The sequence below is a fragment of the Anser anser genome, assembly GCF_964211835.1.
Source record: "Anser anser genome assembly, chromosome: 3".
NCBI lineage: Eukaryota > Metazoa > Chordata > Aves > Anseriformes > Anatidae > Anser > Anser anser.
Genome location: NC_139722.1, coordinates 17,258,127 through 17,275,026, shown reverse-complemented (window position 1 = coordinate 17,275,026; position 16,900 = coordinate 17,258,127). Strand labels below are relative to the sequence as shown.

The following is a 16,900-nucleotide window of genomic DNA, read 5'->3' as shown; positions in this document are numbered from 1 at the left end:
TTGTGAATATTGTTAAGAAAACATCCAAAAACCTGTAGTGCCAGGAGCAAATAACTGAATAAACTGAAAGTTAGTCACAGATCACACCTACTTGTCCAGTAGCTGGGTCAGATATCCATATCCATCACCAGACAAAGCAAAGAATCACCTGTTGGAGAGAGCTTACCAACATCCCTGTGGTGGAGAGAAAAGAACAGGTTCAATGCCATCTGATTGTCATGAAAACTTTTTTTATTTTTTCACTGAAAGTATTGGAAAAATTCCTTAAAGAGAAGACTCAGATGGAATTCTGAGATAAACCCGTGGCCATGGTCTCCCTGAGAGTCTGTAGTATTGAATCTTCACTGCAGTCATCAATAATACTCCAATAATTTGTCCTTACATGAGTCCTTGCTTTAACTCTTCAAAAATTCTTGTAACATTTTTTGTTCCTTAGCTACAGATGATTAAATGTAAATTGTGAACAGTCCTTGAATTTTAACAGGCAGAAATACATTTATTCACAGAAGGATGGAGGCTTGAGGAAGACTTATTACTTAAGATTAGTTTCTGGAGGGAAAGTGCTGAAATGTCACAGTTGAAACACTGAAAATAATCTAGGTACAATCACTGGGACTGTTTTTTGCTTATTTTTTAGACATTTTTGAAAAAAAAAATCAGGAAGCTTTGTAAAGCCTGAATGTTTTATTATGTTCCATATCAATGCTGTAAAATGTATTTCTTCCTTTACCTTCCATCAAGTAGTAGGAATTTCTGTTCTCTAACTTGGGTGATTTCTGATAACTGTTCACTTATGGCATAACTTCTTCGGATGTACCAATCTGTACTTAGGTAGGGGTGATAAATCAATAAGATGCAATATAACTATGCATTGAAAGACATGAATTTTGCTATAATTACAGATATATCTTCTGTACCTGCACAAGAAGAACTTGCTGAAAGATGCTCTTAAATGTGTATATCATACTGATTCATAAATAATGAAATGTGAGAAAAATGACACAGGAATCAAAATAGTAGTTACAGATTAAAAAAAAAAAAGTATACTATTTTTATTGTTTTACTGGATAACATTTCCCAGAATTAATCTGAGTTTATGCTATATTTCAAATCCAGCCATTCCTAAATATACATATCAATCCATATTGCTGACACTGTGCTTCTTTTAGGCTGCCAGCAGATTACATCCTCACCGTGGTTTCACCACTGGCAAGAAGCCTAGGAGAGAAGTTTGCAGATGGAAAGGGATGGAGAAATTCCCAAATAATCTGTTCTGTTCTGGTCAGGTTCTTATACCATGCCCACCGCCATTGCATCTGGGACCTTGCTGAGCTGATACATTGGGGCCCTGCTTGCAAAGCACAAGATCTCAGGTCTGAAATAATGATGGATGAACATAAGGTTTTGGTTCAGTTACAGGTCTGGGAAAAATTAAGAACAGTTCTCATTTTATCAGAATGAATTCACCCATCCCTAATATAGAGCTGGCGAGGTATTTTTTGCAGCATTAGAATACTGTTGCATAAGCATAGTGACTAAATGATAAATGCCTCTAATGGGGGTGGAGTAATGGGCTTGAACTACTGTAGACAACTCCACTGGAACTGCTGTTCATCACTCACAGAACTGCTAACTTCAGCTTTGTGGTATACTAGTAAGATAGACATTATTTTCCCTCCTCACCTTCTATGGTTGCTGAAGTGCTGTTAAAGGAAATGTCATTAAAAATAGAATCACAGGGACTAGGTATATATTAGAGTGCTGCATTAGAACATACCCTGTCTCTCTGAACTCTTCATGCTGACCTGACCATCTCTTTTTCCAGAGTTTATTGACGCTCTACATTGAAAATACTTATCACAAAAAAAAGCCTTGATTACTGATGGTACAAATATATTTATTTATTATTAAGTGAATTACAATTAGCTTGGATTTTAACATCTATTCATAATGTTAGCAGAGGGCAACTTGCAGCAGAATAAGGGTTGTAAGCTTTCCACTTACCAATGAAATCTATTATCAAACGCTAAGAAAAAAAAAAAAGTGCCTGCCAGCTGTGGCTTTATTATGTTTTCCCAGAACTAATAATGGGAAAGCTGTGAAAGTTTTTCTTTTTTCACTTTGTGTGTGTGTGTGTGTTAGCCAACAACAACAATGAAAACCACAATCTTTTGTTTCTCTCAGAAATATTTTTTTCAGAAGGTGATCTAACCAGAACAGTAGTGTTATTACAACTAAAATTAGGGACCTCAGTTTTAAGCTGAAACTTCCTTCCAGCAAAGCACTCCTGAGGTGTCAGGAGCAGTTATTTCTCTGACATGATGTAGATGCAAAGATAAGGTGAACTGATTTGGATGAGTGACTGTGCAGCACAAAACAAATGTGTTTACCCATCTACTGCTGGCATTTTCCTACCTTTGCATCAAACATCACACAGTGAGCCACACTGTATTCCAGCTATTTGGTGAATTGACCACAGACAAGTTTAAGTGAAGGAAAAGCTTCCACTTACCTCAGTGCCCTCTATAATCTCTTTTATGATTATCCAGCTGTGTGCTGCAAGAAGCACATCAATGCCAACAATTTGTTTCTGACTGAGATGGCAATATCAAAACCCCTGATTTGAAATCCTTCAGACATGAATCAAACTTCATAAAGCTGTAATAGTTTTACCCTTCTTACTGCTCACTTAAAGGTCAGTTTTAAATGGACTCAAATAGTGGGCTCTCAGGCAACTTTTGACTGAACATAGAATTTTAACCAATTTCAGTTCCATCATTTTCTTCACAGGGTGAATTTTATTCTGCTTCTTAATAAGTGAATTTTATTTCAATAAAACCCTGAATTGAATTTAGCTAAGCTCCTGGTTCAGCAAACTGAAAAGGACTACTTACTTCTCTAGGTCAGGCCTTAGGCAAAGAAATAATGAAATGACCTTTTCTGCTTCTTTTACAACTAATGAAATTTCCTCACTGAAAGAATAATTAGACTGTGGAACTCATAGCGGTGGGATGCCACCTAGGTTAATTCAAATAAGGATTTATAGAATAACAATGTCCAAATGTATAACGTTTCATGCTAAGAAAAAAGAAATGTAGCAACTAGAAAACTTTGTTTATTATAGTTTGAAATGCACTTTATTTCAGGAGGTTAAAATGAAACCTTCTTGAAAAAATCATTACCATTTCATGAGACTTCTAATATATTCTTCTGAATCATCTGGTACTAGCCATTCTCAGCATCAGAATAAGAAGATGGACAGATTACTATCTGGTGCATTGAAATCTGTCCAAATATATCAATTCTACTGAAGCAAGTTGTGTGTGTAGATATTTTAGTAACCCATGGTGATGGAGGTTGGACATGGACAAGAGACAGGGAAGTAGGCAGTAACCCATACCCTGTTGTTACTTTATTACATTTAGTTGTTAAGTGTGATACTGAAAAGTGTACGCTGACATATATTTTAGATTTATTATTCAAAGCTGTTGCAGTTGTAAAATACTTTTTGATTAATATAGAAGAATATTGAGACATGCCATCCTTATTAGTTTGTCCCAATACTTGACAGACTATTGAAGATTAACTATTGATTACCTGCACCCTGATTTGGAACTGTAAGTAAGGGTCATTCCAGCTGATTGTATTCCTGGTATCCCTTTAGAGCTTAGCAGTCACAGATACCACACTGTTTTGCGTATACTGAACATCACACTCGATGTTTTACATTCATTTTATAATAACATACATGTATTTTATAGCACAGTCTTGAAATGACACAGGGTTGTCCTTAGAAATGTTAGTCAAGAAACTGACCTGGTTTTGTCCTCTCTGAATGCAAACTCTTAATGTAAACATACCATAGAACTATATTTGTAAGTCGAGAAATACTTGTTTTTTAGCATTAGACATCAGAAAGAAGCATCTATAGGAATTCATCCAGTTGGAATAGTGTCTAGTATTCTTAACCATTGTAATAATCATTAGAGTTCCATGACAATACAATTTCTTCAGCTGCTTTCTTTGACAAGTTTGTTACATAATTTGCAGATAAATTGGCTCTGGTCTGATGAAGTAAGCTGTAGGACTCATTAGACTTTTATCTTCATTTGGAATCTGTTTGGTTTCCAATCAGGACTTTTTTTTTTTTTTTCTTTTTTTTTTTTACCATTTTTTCCAGGTTCCATACAGATCTGGCCCAGAAACAGAACTTCAGCTCCAGAAAAGAGATAAGGTTTTGAAAAGGAAATTATTGCAAATCAAGTCAGTAACTCCTCCCAGACAGACAATGTTTTTATAGAGCTGCAATTCCACAATATTTGGTTCGAGAAACAAAACAGCATCACTGCTACAGGGACAGATTCATCTTTCCAAATCAAAATGTGCTCCGTATGTCCACCTTGTGATGGCACGTGCAGCTGGTGCAGAGCTCCAGAGCTACAGCTTGCTGACCCTAGCCAGTTAGCTGCCCCATAGCCAAATAACCCACCCACCAGAAAGGCATCTGGTCAGAAGTGGTCTCCCAGGGAAGTCTTCACTTGCTGTTGAGGCAACTGTGTGAATTACGTGTAACAGCCTTTGTCCAAACCTACTGTATGAGTTAAGCTAGAGATAAGCTCACATGAAGCCCAGAAGAGAATTCCTGTCAAATCTACAAAGCTGCTTACTTCAGTCAAACCCTACTGTCTTATTCACATGCTCAGAACAGAGATAATGAAGAGTAATTTAAATTATAAACCAAGCTATTATTCATGTATCTAGCCTATGGTAAATTGCTACTGCAGGATTTGGGTTATTCAGTTGGTTGAGTATTTACAAAATAGATTCTAGTGTCATTACACTACTTTAATGTGCACATCTAACTTGAAAGATCTCGTGGCTTTTTCTGTAGTGGACTTCATCTTTGCTGTCCAGACAGAATGATGTGGACAGGCATCTTCCACACAGAGAATTGCCAAGCAGATGTCCTTCCTCAAACCACCTTTTACAAACAGCCTTGCAGAGTAAGGTGAGATGGTGGAAGCTCTAGTTTTTTATCTTTTCAGGAAGTAATCAGTAGGGAATAAAAAAGCAATCAGAAAAAAACACAGTAAAAGGAAAAATTCAGGCAAAAACAAACAAGCAAACAAACAGAAAACTAAAAGACTCCCAACTGATTTACAATACCCAGGAAGAAGCAAAGGGTGTGAATGCAGTCATTTGAAGTAATATATATATATATTTATATATATATATATATAATTGTCTCTATTAGAATTGCTGTCAAAGAGAATTTATTAAATAATGAGATAAAAGCTAATACAAAATGCCCTCAAAATGCCTTTCAAGCTCTATCTCTTCCTTCTTGCTTCCCCAAAGGTTAAAAAGTGTCTAATGTTTCCGTTCTGGCCAAACACCTGTCAAATTCCTATTTCAGTTAGATTTTAATTAGGAGCAGGAACTAATACCCTATTAATTAATTGAGCATCTTCCTTTCCCAATTCCTCTGCTGCCTCTTCTTCTACTAAGATAACCCACCAAATAGGATTGCTGTACAGCCATGAAATTCCCTAAAATAAGACTATGAAGATAATAAACAGTCAAACACTCAAAAAACTAATATATTCAAATTTATTCACACATTCTTAATTAATCATTAAAATTTTGTTGGAACTGAATATCTTGAAAGAAACTGATTTAAACAGCATGTTTTCATGTGTCTGATAACATAGTTGCTATCAGTTGTTATCAGTTGCTATCAGCCCATTGCATATGAATTCCTTGAATGAAAGCAGAAGTGGATCTCCTGCTCCTTTAATGTGGACAGTCTTTTTATTCATCTTAGATTGTTCTGCTGATATAAGGGTATGATTTCAATGTGCTTTGCTCTCAAAGCACTTGTTTGCAGCTCAGCAGACTGTTTTCTATAAACTTAATTCCAGTGACCACAGAAATTGTATGGTTCATTTCAGTTAGGGAACTATAGCTGATCTGTTCTCCAAAGCTCTTCTCTCTTGCATCACACTTTATGTTCAGTATTAAATGAAAGACTTGCTTCAAAGAGAGGTGAAAGAGAACTACAAAGTGTGCTTCATAAACAAAAAAGTAGCTACTTAAAAAAGTAACTGATCCCATCCTTAAGTAGAAAGCGGACAGAGGTTGTAAACGTAGAAAAAAATAAATTTGTTTTACTTTTCTAAATTAATCCACTTCCACCACCACCACCCAGACTCTTATTAGGAAAAAACAAAACAAAACAAAAAAATCTGTTTCTTCTGGAAGCACTTAGCCTAGAATAGGAGATCTGTGTATTTACAGACTAGATACTCAGTAGCATTGTTCCTATCTTGAGCATGATCAACTGCGTTATATTGCCATGCTAGCAAAATAAATGTCCATAGCCATCACACTGTGCTCCTTTCAAGAGATAGCAATATCAGTTCTGGAAGCTGACAAGTACCTAAACAGAACTTCCCTGGATCCAATAACTTTTGTCATCATCTAGAAACTTTGCTCTGCTGTCAGAGAGTTACCTATCATAAACCTGTGATTAATCTATCTTATTTTAATAACAGGCTAGATTTTATCAGCTATTTTATCCTAGTTATTGACCCAGCTTTATGGTAAATTGGTAAGATGCTGCAAAGGCTTCCAGTGACTTCCTGCTGTTAGGTTGTCCTTTGAAAAAAATAAAGGAAGCAGAGCCTTATGTAGCTACACAGATATCTTCTACTAAATGCTAGTTGTGGCATTTAAGCAGCTGTACATACTAGTGAGAGCCTACACCTAAAAATGCTTTTCTCAGTCACATCAATACCTTGTTGGCTTGGACCATCACCAAGGTATTGATATGACGGAAGTTTCTTCATCATTGATTTTGCACTTGGTTCTTTAATGGGCAGTTCTTCCAGTTGAAGGCCTGGCATCTACCAGAGTCGCAAAGGGAAGAAAACAATGAGTTGTCATGTGGGAAGGCTGAAGACAAATGAATTTAAAGATTTTTTAATATCATGTTCTTAAATTCTGAACCAAGTGTCTGTCATGGGCCTTGCACTGGAGACTGGATGTTGGCCCCAAGCCAGTTGGAGATCTGACCCAATTTAAAGTAGCCAAACTTACACTATGCTCTTTATTTTACATAAGGATATATTATTATACAGTACTTAATCTATACTTAATTTATTTTAGCCTGCGGGAAAATGTGCGTAATGGCCACCCATATTTAAATAAAGATAGAACTTTTCCAGCTTTCAATGCAGAAAATGTTAGGATTTTATTAATATGCTGACACGTGTATTTGCATTATATTCTATAAAGTGATCTCAATCTCTGCTAGGGTGAAAGTAATTTAAAAGCTACTTCTCCATAAAATAGTTTTACAGACTTATTAAAGTAATTAAATATCTCTATAAGAGAGACAGAATTGCTCTTACACTAAAGTCTGAAGCACATTATAGCTGTATTTCTTAACCAGAATAGTGCTTTAAATCAATTACATCCTGTTATAATGATCTTTTTGCTAAAATACATGATTTGTGGCATTTCTGTAAGAGCAATTAATAGTAGCCTTTTAACACAGACCGTATACATTCTGCATACTGTATATGTGAATGTGTGAAACATACCACACCTTTATGAAGCATTTTAAACTCGCTTAATTGCTGCCATAAATCATTTAAATGAATCTTAGTCTGAGTAATTACTTTTGATTGGTTCAGTGTGCTGTTTTACTTAATACATTGTGTTTTTCTAATTGGCCAAGATTTTAATAACAAATTACAAAAGGGTGTGGGGGAGGATGGGTAGTACAACTAGCAGTTTTAATATATGTGGTGTCCTGAACTCAGTTAATTAATCCAAACAGCAGCGTTTGAAATGGCATCTGCTTGATGCAACTGGAAGTGCTTTTATAATCCTAAAATGCTCTTTAACTAATCTGCTCAGGCTTCTTAAATCTGTATTTTTAATTACTGTTATTATATGAAAAAAAAAAAAGAAACACATTCGGTTAAAGAAGTCTATGGTGAGTGGTGTCTTCAGGGTACATTCTGCTTACACTTTTTAAATGTAATTTGTAATTCTTCCTCCTTAAAGAATTTGGGGAAATATTGTGATTTGACATTCTATCTTGAGGAAAAGAGCAAGCTTGCGGCTAGTGTCCTTTGAGCAGATCTGCTCCACGAAATCACTGTGACACCGAGGGCTGGACTGGTCAGGGATGCTGTTCTACTATAATTATACCAATTCTATTCCTTTTTTCAGATAGCCTGTTCTCAAATAATTTCTTCCAGAATAAGTAGTCTCTGATGAAAGCAAAGAATCAACTGGTGTCTGCAGAGGTGAAACTAATTGGGAGTTACTGGAAATTGGTTTATTAACTGTTCTAGCTTAGCTGTTCCAGGTGGACACTTCTTTATCAAATGAAAAGTGGATTTATCTTGGCATGAAAGAAGGGACTTCCGTAACAGGGAAAGCTCACTATGCTAACACTATTTCCACTCAGGATCTTGAACTGAGACCACTCTATAGGAAAAAGATACCAATTCCATTATTTTTGGATCTTTGTGTAAATTCAGCCTCTGCACTCTGCAGAACTGACAATAGGTCTTTTGCCTCCATATAAGCACAGCTGGCAGATAAAACAAAGGATGTATATCCCCTGCAAGTTCCATTTGGCCTCTCTTTAAGATATGGTCAGAAGTGATCACTGTGGCAAAAAGGTGACAACAACATCTTTTCAAAGATTCTTCCCAGATATCAAATGCCACTGCCCCATGAGCAATGCCATCCAAGAAATAGAGGCTATATTCAGGATGTTAGAAGCAGCCACAGCATGGTTATCTCCTGAAAACAGAACACAGCTGGGAAAGTTCTTTTAATACTTTTTATTTTAAAATCCCAGAGTTATATTTTAAAAATAAATAACATGAGTAGCAACAGTGTTCAAAGTTCAGAAAATTAATTCAAAATAAAATTTAATAGGTAAAATTGAAATTTGAAATTCACACTCCTCTTCCCCAGCTTTAAAACGTGTATAATGCTATTTCTGTTTCAAATTAATTTAATTTAAAAACTGGAAAAACTCCAAAAAATATTTCAGACATGTCCTGGTTCCAGTTAGGACAGAGTTAATTTTTCCTCATAGTAGCTGGTAGGGTGCTGTGTTTTGGATTAGGATGAGAAGAGCGCTGATAACATGCTGATGTTTTAATTGTTGCAGAGCAGTGTTTACACCAGGCCAAGGACTTTTCGGCTTCTTGCTCTGTCCTGCCAGCGAGCAGGCTGGGGGTGCAGCAGGAGCTGGGAGGGGACAGACCCAGGACAGCTGACCCAAACTGGCCAAAGGGGTATTCCATACCATCTGACGTCATGCTAAACAATATATAGGGGTGGCTGGCCGGGGTGGGGGGGCCGGCTGCTCGGGAATAGGCTGGGCATCGGTCAGCGGGTGGTGAGCAATTGCATTGTGCATCACTTGTTTCATACACATTATTATTATTAATACTATTATCATTATCACTATTATTATTATTATTGTTATTATTATATTCCTGTCTTAATAAACTGTCTTTATCTCAACTCACCAGCTTCACTTTCCCGTTTCTCTCCCCCATCCCAGAGAGGGAGGGGGGAGGGTGAGCGAACGGCTGTGTGGTGTTTAGCTGCCAGCCAGGTTAAACCACAACAAGACAAAATTCTTATATTTCAACAAAAATACCCCTTTTTAACATGTAAAAGTTCTGACCAGAGATCAGGGCAGCAGTCTTTATGTTACAGCTTTAACCTTGTTTTCTGTTTGCTGCAAGACTAGACTTTAGATAAATCACATAGCATAACGGTGGTGTAAGGTGCTGACGGGGGCTTCAAAAAGCATCTAAGGAAGTATGAATAGGTAGGTACTAAAATAGATTTAAAATTAGTTCTATGTTCCCAGTGTCTTCAACTATACTTTAGAAGAGTGCTATAAGGGTAGTTGAAATCAAGATCACCACCTGTTCATTTACAGTCCTCGTGGGTATCACCAACACCATCAATGTCATGTGGTATTTGGTACCATAAACACTATATCTATTGAGGGATCTTGTTCTCAGGCAAACCTCTTCACACCTTGGTGGTTTGGGTGTCTCTTTAATGAGAGACGACACAGTACTTGAAATCCCAGCTGCCCTTCATATGCAGTGCTGCTGTCCCTACCTCTGCATAGGGCAAAGAGGAGTCTCCTTGAAAAGCCCTGAGTGGACCTATATCCTTCCAGTCCGTGTCATGCAGTTTATTTTTAGATGCTAACAATTACCAGAGAATTTCAGAGTAAGGATGTCTCACTCCACCCGCAACTCTCTCAGGGCCTAGTTATTTGTAAGGTTCTCAGAAAAGGCTGTGATCTGATATAATGGGGCTATCCAGAACAGGGACTTCAGTCTGAGTGGAAGTCTTGGTTCAGGATTTTCTGGCTTTTCTTAGTTTACAGTCAGCTGGTTAGTGTTACTCAATAAAGTTTATGTGTGTGAGTTGTTATCAGACTCTCGCTCCTATTTTGTTGCTCTGTACAGTATTGTTGTTTGTTGTAATAATTACAGGCTAATGTTGTAATTATAGACTTCTTAATTTTAATTTATTTTCATGGCAACAGCTCTGGTGAGGTTTTTAATTTAAAAAGCAGATACAAATTATAATGAAAATAATGTGTAATTTGAGGGAATCTGTTGAAACAGATCAGTAAAACACCAAGTGAATGGCACAGGTAAAAAACAAACAAAGACGTGGAACAACCTCTCCAGGTTGGAGAACAGCTGAAAACAACAACAATGATCTCCTCTTCCCACCAAAGGTTTCAACATTTGGACAGAAGTAGTTCTTTGTATGTCTGCAAACAGGCAACTCAGCTCCCTCCACTTTCACAAGGCTAAAGCATGGGACAGCATCAAGTGGGACTGGGCACTCAACCCCTTGTTCTGATCTTTCCAAGATCTTTTTCTCTGGGGAAATGCTTTAGCAGACCACAGCTCAGTGATTACGGCAGGAGTAATAGGAAATGAACAAAAGAGCTTCCCTGAAAAAATAGAGGTAACATGTTAAATACCCCAAAAGGGGGGATTACTGACTTACTAACAGTGCAACATCCATTCAGAAAAGATGTGTATAAGTACTGTATAAGTACTGTCATAAGTTTTATGTGCTTTGTCATGAGTATTTGCTCAGTCCATGAGACCTGAGTTATATCTACAGTAGCCTGTTTCCATTGACTGTACAGGAATCCAAAATTTATCATTACTGAATAGTGGGCCAAATCACTCACACACCTGAAGAGAGCTGGATGGAATGGGACAAAGGTCACTGCATCAGCCAACCACAGATATACCTCCTCCATGTACCAACCGCCAGCCTCAGAGGATTGTGTTATCACAAGGTGGATCACTGACCTAGGTAAATTGAATTTTTAACTGCTTGTCTCTGTGAAAGGCCATACCAAACCAACTGCTTTCTCAAACTTTATAGGAGATGCATCTGAGAATGTATTTAAGAGTATAACTGGACTCAACAGGTTAGCTTGTGTTTATCTCTAATATGGTAACAGGTTGGAACCTCAAAAAGGGCTTTCACCTGTTACATTTTATTTTATTCTCTGAGGGTTCTTGGCCAGTCGCCTTTACCATAACTGAGAATCTTCCACTAAGCCTGTAAGTGATAGGATTAGCTATCTTCTGTTTTTGATGGGCTCGTGTTTTTTTCTTTAGAATGGCTATTTGTGAATAAATTATTTAAAACATACTATGTCTGTACCCTTCTCTGCTCATCCATCTTCCATGTTCTGTCTCTTCATGCTCATAAGAAATGAATACAGAAATAGTTTCTCAGCTGAATGTGTCTTCCACTATTTTGTGGGTGTTGACATTCAATACACACTATATCATTTGATTTTAAAAGTATAAACTAAAATAAATAATGTAAATGGTACATTCAACTACCCATCTGAAAAAGTATTTTCTTAGTAGAACTACTTTGTGTGAAACTGAGCATTCCAAGACATGAAAGACTTAGATTACATTCTAACATGATCTTGCATTAAAGCATAAGTCTGCAAGTACTTTGTAGACTTAACAAATTATTAATGCTATATACAAAAATCAGTTCTTCTGCTTCAAAAAGTGCAAACACATCTAGGGTGCCAGAGGCAGTTGTCTCCCAACACACGATAATACTACACACAGGTTTAGGGAAGAAATTAAAAATAACATCAAATTGAAACAGCCAAGGGAATTTAGGTAGGCAGAACATAATTACTCAAGCTGGAATTTGGCCAAGACACTGGGGCTAACACTCTTTCCCTTTTGAAAAGTGCCAGGAGATCTTTAATGAGAACAAGTAACCAGGGATCTCTAATGAGAACAAGGTCAGGACCTTCATTTGATATCTCAGCTGAAACACAGCAATCTCAGCAGCACCATACTACCTAACACAAGGCTGGGGCATAAGTTCAGATCTGACTCAGAAGAAGAGTGACAGCAAAAGCATCACCACCACCTTCTTCTTTTGTACCTTGCTCTCTGTGCTTTTTTCCCACTCCACTGCATAGCAAAGTGCTGTTTGTCAGGTGCGGAGCAGCACATAGGAAGACTGATATTTCTTTTTAAATGTATTTGGCTCAACCATTGTTGTTCCCATTTGGTATTTTCTGCTGGGTAAATCTGTAAATGGATACTGGCTGGCTATGAATGCTAAGCTAACCAAGGACAGTAAAGTGGAGACTACTCTTGACACGAGAGAACATAATTATGACCAGAAACACAAAAGCAGAAAGTGTACCATTCTAGTAATTTTAATCACTTGCATTTGTTAGTAAAAGACCTTAAAATAGTTCTCCAATGACAGTTTTAGATTGTCAGAAGAGTCTTCTATTTAGTAAAACATTTCAATATTTATTTTTTCAGTCCAAATACTGTCTTTCTGACATTTCCAATTCTTTGGGTTATAGAGGTGAGAATTTGGCTATTTCTGTTAGTATTTCCATGGTTCAGATATGACATTCTAATCTACTTGCATATTGTTATCTAATTGTTTCCAAAGCAGACACACACATACACACACACAAAAATCAAAGGAAAGGAAAAAGTGAGTGTAATTTTCAAATGCTACTGAATTCAACCCCACATGTTAATAAATAGTCCCGTTTTCAGAGGCACTGAGCACACTCAGATTCTGTTTATTTCAGTTTATTCCTACTGATGACACATGATCTCATACTAAAAATGTGCTTGGCAGTATTAGGCCCCAAGCTGAAACAAACTAATTTGAAAACACTTCACTAGTTCTCGCAAAGGCAGCATATATATATAATCACACAAAAGGCAGTTTCTCTCCTATTTGTCTTCCATTTATTCTTATTGGGTCAACAACTAGCACAGCTGGTCCCACAGGGTCCATGGCTTGCACAGCTAGAGAACACTTTCCTGATTTTATTGATCAAGCTACAAGAAACCCCAGTGTTACAGGTGGCAAAGTGTGTCCTCACAATCCAAACAGTACAGGTACTGCCATAAAAAAGGCTTAATTGAGCTTGTCAAACTGTCCTTTTTCATACTGTTTTCTGCTCACCATCTATATACCTGTGAGATGATCCTCAAAATAACACCAAAGAAAAGTATCCCTGATGTTTCTGCACCAAATGGAAAGACAACTTTGCCCGTCTGGACAAGCCACACAGCCCATACACTCTGTGTAGCTCACAATTACATCAGTCTCTTGATGGACTTAATGTACTGTAGTATAACAGCATAAAAGCATACTTCAGCTTTGACTTCTCTCCATGCCTAGAAGATCCTAAAGATACTATTTCTGCATTATTGAAACTACATGCTGTCTTCCTTCAGACTAACTTCTTTGTCAGTAGCATCTTCTCTTGAGAAAAAACTGCAAAGCAACAAAGTCAGGAAATGCAAGTGAACCATATCTTTCTTGGCATAACAGCATGATTTTGAGCAATGTATTCAGAACACAAAATAATTTGTACGGTGTGTATGGCACTCATGCAGGAACCTGAGAGACAGAATAATTTGTCTCAAAGGTCTCATTTGCTATGATATTTGCAATTATTGTCTTTTATCTAACATCTTGATAACAACAACATACCTCATCATACCCGATAAAAAATTATTGCAAATTGTTTTAAAAATTCAGCACTCCAAAGGCTTCAATATGAAAGGATTCAAGTGGGATCCACCACGCATGAGGGTGCTTAGTATTGTGAGGAGCCAGAACATGACACAGGGACAATTGGAAATGAGACCATGCAAGCCACACCGATACTTCCTCTTCACCTGACTACAAAAGACGGTACTACTTCCTATGGCTGGTTAGACTAGGAAAGAGTTGAGCTTCCTTCACCCACCTTTCCTCCACATAAATCTGCCCCTGTTTATAAGCACTGAAAATCAGCATGAACAAGATCCTTTGTCTAAAGTCCAGGAGGCAGTTCACTGAAGTCAGGCAACTGGCTTGAAAACTATGTGACTTCATTTGTCTTACCTAAATTTTGAGCCAGTGAACTTTGTTACTTATTCTTTTCATCCACCTATTACTGCCTCACTATGTGACGACAAGAAGACTTTTGAGACCCTCTTGAAAATTAGCAGCCTGAATTTTAGAGTATATATACATGTGTGCATACGTCCAGTTAACCAAGAAGATGTAAATGAAGATCTAAGTATCTAGATGTTTTGTTGTCTCCATGTTCTCATTATTCAACCTTTTTTTCATGCTGCACTGTGTACCCAAACAGTCACTACATATTTTGTATTCATTTCATAAGAGCATGAAGCTGTTGGCTAGGACAGCACCCAAATTTAACCAAAAACCTGTCAGTGACTGGACAAGTGCTTGCATACCTGAACCATTACAGCTGACTTCATTAACAATGCAGCAGACTTTCTTATTTGTAAGACAATATCTCTCAGACAGGCATTTATATTCTCAACTTGCCCCTGAGTAGGTTTAGATAGCTAATAGATCACATATAAGTATATATTTGTACTTTCCAAACTCACGTGAAAGTTAAACCTAAAAATGTTAAGAGGCATAGTTTGAACTACCAAAGAAAAGCCCAAAAGAGGCAGGACTAATTAGGGAGCAAAAAAACCCCCCAAAAAAAAAAAAAAAAACAAAAAAAACAATGTACAGCAGTTACAGTTAATTGCCTGGTTGAGAACCTTGTAACACAGCAAGGTCCTGCTTCATGCTAGGCCCGCATCCCGCTCCACAGGACAACACCTCATCACTGCCCATTCCCCCAGGGGCTCATTCAGCAGGCTGATGGGGATGAACACACCTTTCAGGTTATCAACCTTCTGTGGGCAAGCATTTTCCATGATGCATGCTTGTGCCTAACTTTTGTAGGTGGTTTCTCTCACCCAAGTTTAGGATAGGTCCAAGACAACTTTGTTTCCAAGACTAGAGGCAGCAACCCAGCATGGCCAAGACCTCAGAAGATACCAAAGACATAAAATTAAAAATAAACTTGCTGAAATATTTAGTAATCACTTAGCCACTACTAATTAAAGTCTAAATTCAGTCTCACTTCCCTCTCCTGGCCACTAACCAGGAAACCAGGGAACTTTCTATCTATGGCAAACCAGGAGGCTGTGCAGACAGCAGCACATAATGTGTCCAGCTCCTGGACTTGGTTAAGAAAAGGAATTTACCAGAGTTCACATTCAGCATAATATTGACTTTGCTTCATGGTGAGGTCCTTTATAACTTTTTTACAAGCCAGCTGACCAGAGATAAGAACAAATATGCATGTTGTTACCTGCCTTCTAGATGAGATCAGTGACCAATAAACCCCAGAAGTGCTGAGTCTGTCGCAGATAACCCCTGAAAAATTGGTAAGAATATCTGAAGTTTGCTAGAACTGCTATAAGTTCTTGGATCTGCAAAATCAGTCCTGAGGTGTTGTGAGTACAAGGTGCAAAAGCCTATTGGTGGGGAAAAAATAAAAAACGAGGACAAAGATAACATTTCAGAGTCTTCTAAAATATCTAGTTATGGCAATTTACAAAGGGTTAAAGGAAAAGAGGGTTTATATTTTATGAACATTGCCTCACCCATTCTTTGTCAAGATACTGACTAAGCCTCAATATGACAGAAAAGAAACTGAAGAGGTCTTTGCTTGGCAGTGGGTCGAGAACAGCTGTGAAAATAAATGATGACTAGAGAGAGAGAGAAAATATATGAGGTACCAGTATGCCTTACTGTACTTTTAAATTTATGCTGCAGATGGTGGAGTGGTTTTGAATCTCAGCATTCTGAATAACTAACCTGGCAGGTGCACACCTGGTGGACTTCTAAGGGGAGACATCCAACCATTATTATCATAGAACATCCAGTTGTTAAAGCTGAAGAACTGCATGGCCATGCAGTTTTGTTTTGTTTTGTTTTTTATTTAACTGCATGCCAAATCTACATATCAAACCACAGGCAGAGATTAAAATCTGCATAAACATTCATACAACATTCATACAAACACATACATATACTTTTCCTTGTTCACGTGCATTTCATGTGTATGTACCTTTGTGAATACCGGGAGTTAAAGGGAGATTAGAACATTCCAAACATTTTTTTTTCCATTTTTTATTTCCTTTTTTTTTTTTTTTGCATGTTATTATGACAAGTACTGATAGCAGGAAGGAGTCTCTACCTCCAGTTACAAAAAAAAAAAAAAATTTAAACATCCCTCAACCGATGTGATTTTTTTCAACATCTGCCTCTTTTCTTCTCTTTCATAGAAAACATGCATGAATAATCAGACCACAGTGCTGCTGTTAATTGTAAAAATCATTAGTAAACTTCCAGGTGCTGTTTACTATATAACCATTGTAATTTTCTATCCTAAAATCAGCATCTCACCAACATCATTGTCTGCCCT

At 37.3% G+C, this 16,900-nt stretch overlaps 1 protein-coding gene across 1 annotated transcript in view; it reads right to left on the bottom strand.

Annotated features, from left to right (window-relative positions):
• Window positions 1-16,900, bottom strand: part of LOC310896234 (uncharacterized protein) — a 193,822-nt gene that overhangs the window by 48,345 nt on the left and 128,577 nt on the right. The window lies entirely within an intron of this gene.